We start from the raw sequence: 2,774 nt of genomic DNA on the forward strand, positions 1-2,774 counted from the left end.
GGGTGTTTAAACAAGACACTGTAGTATTTCCATCCTTTGCACCAAATAAACAACCCAGCAAGAGTATATAAACATATGTATGCACTCGATAGAAGAATACCAAAATACATTATAAAATACTAAAATTGAAAAATAATTATATAACTCCACAGAATTTTTTTATAAAAATTTTTAACTTCCTATTTTCTATGAAAGATAAGACAACTAGATAGAAAAAAATCTAAGCTCTCATACACATTAAAACACAAACAGATATTCTTCTGGTGTTCTCTGCTTTCAGTCAGGATCAATTTTACATCTTTGTGCCATAGACTCTTGTAAGCACACCTTGGACTGCAGGTAGTCCTTTGTCAATGTACTGTTCCAGCCATTTTTGGATGGTCTTCAGTAATATTTTGCTTGTTGTGAATGTTGTTAAGTGCTGTCAAGTCGTTGGCAACTCATAGTGACCCTACTGACCAAAGTCCTCCACATCTGCGTGACTTACATCCTTTCTCTAGGTTCACAGGGTTTCCAGAGGCAAGCTATTTATGGAAGTGGATGCCACTCCTGCTTCCAAGTGTGTTTTAACCAGGGAGCACCACCAAACACTGTTCATCATGGGTAACCACTATGACATTTGACACATCAGTGCCAAATGCAGGTGTTGTTGTTGTTATGTGCCGTCGAGTTGCTTGAGACTCATAGTGACCCTGTGTACAAGGCCCTAAACCCTGCTCTATCCTGTGCCAATAGCGTCGCCTCTGACGCACCCATCCCGATTACCCCAGTCACTGAATCAATCCACCTCACAAAGGGTCTTCCTCTCTTATGCTATCCCTTCACCCTCCCAAGTATGATGTACCTCTACAAGGACCTGTCCCTCCCTACAACATGTCCAGAGTATGTCAGATGAAGCCCCAGAATCCTTGCCTCCAAGGAGTAACCTAGTTTAACCCTCTCCAGGATGAATCTGTTTGTTTTCTTGGCAGTCCATGGTACACTCAATACTCTTCTCCAGCACCACAGCTCAAAGGCATCAATTCTCCTCCTATCCTCCCTATTCATTGTCCATCTCTCTGATGCATAAGCAAGTAATTGCAAAGACCAAGGCCTGTATCAGGCGCACCTTAGTCTCCAGAGTGACACCATTGCTCTCAGTACCCTGGATAGGTCCCTAACAGCAGACTTTCCCACCGTAATACATTTTTTTTTATTTCCTGGCTACTGATGCCAAGAGTGTTGACTGTGGAGCCAAGCGGACTAAAGTTAACAAACTCAATCTCTTCACCAACCAGCCTAATATTGCCAATTGGTCCAGTGGTGAGAATCTTTGTCTTCTTGACATTAAGCCTCAATTCATACTGAAGGCTGCAGTCCTTGACCCTCTGCAGAAAGTATTTCAGGTTCTCCTCAGTTTCAGCAAGCAGGATTGTGTCATCTGCATAACGCAGATTGTTAATAGATCTTCCACCCATCTGGACCGCACATTTCTCCTCATAGAGCACAGCCTACTGGATAATTTGTTCTGCATACAAGTTGAAAAGGTATGGAGACAGGACACATCCCTGGCATTCGCCTTTTTCCAATTTTGAACCATGCAGTGTTTCCTTACTCTGTTCTGGCGACTGCCTTTTGGTCCCAGTAGAGGTTTCTCATTAGCACCATCCAGTGTTCTGGGATCCCCTTTCTTCTCAGAGTCAGCCACAGTTTGTTATGATAGACATTCCTCTGTTACTCCCTGCTTTCAGCTAATATCCATCTAACATTAGCTACAATATTCCTACTACCACGACCTCTTCTAAACCCAGCCTGGACTTCTGATAGTTCTCTGCTGATGTGTTGTTCAGTTGTTTTTAGATAATCTTCAGTAAAATCTTGCTTGCATTTGAAATTAATAAGATTGTTTCATAGTTTCCACACTCTGTTGGGTCACCCTTCTTTGGGATGGGAACAAATAATAGGTCTCTTCCAGTCAGTTGACCAAGTGGTTGTTCTCCAGATTTCTTGGCACAACTTGTTGAGCACGTCCAGAGCAGCATCTGTTAGCTGAAATATGTCAATTGGTATACCATCTATTCCAGGGGCCATATTTTTTGCTATTTCCTTCAAAGCAGCTTGAACTTCTTCCTTCATCACCATAGGCTCTTGCTCATATGATATTTCATTTAATTCTTATGTGTCTGCCAATTCCTTTTGATACAGTGACTCAGTATATTCTTTCCATCTTCTTTTAATACTTCCTGCATGATTTAATATTCTGCCTAAAGCATTCTTGATTATAGCAACTCTAGGTTTGAATTTGTTCTTCAGTTCCTTGAGCTTAAGAAATGCTGAGCAAGTTTGGCCTTTTTGATTTTCTGACTCCAAATCCTTACACATTTCATTGTAATATTTTACTTTGTCATCCCGTGCAGCCTTTTGAAATCTTCTATTCAACTCTTTAGTATCTTGAATTTTCCCCTCTGCTTTGGCTTCTCTGCACTCCAGTGCAATTTTCAGATTCTCTTCTGACACCCATTTTGGTCTTCTCTTCCTCTTTTGTCTTTTAATGAATGTTTGCACTCTTCTTGGATGATACCCTTGATATCCTCCAACAACTCATCTGGTCTTTGCTCATTAGTGTTCAAGGCCTCAAAACTGTTCCTGAGATAGTTATGAAATTCAGGTGGGATAGACTCAAAGTCATATTTGGTTCCCGTGGATTTGTTTTAATTTTCCTCAGCTTCAGCTTGAACTTGTATATGAGTAGTTGGTGGTCTGTTCCACAATCAGCTCCTGGCCTAGTTTTCACA

The sequence above is a fragment of the Elephantulus edwardii genome, unplaced genomic scaffold, assembly GCF_000299155.1.
Source record: "Elephantulus edwardii isolate Elephantulus edwardi_28Jun2011 unplaced genomic scaffold, EleEdw1.0 scaffold00301, whole genome shotgun sequence".
In the NCBI taxonomy this organism is placed as follows: Eukaryota; Metazoa; Chordata; class Mammalia; order Macroscelidea; family Macroscelididae; genus Elephantulus; species Elephantulus edwardii.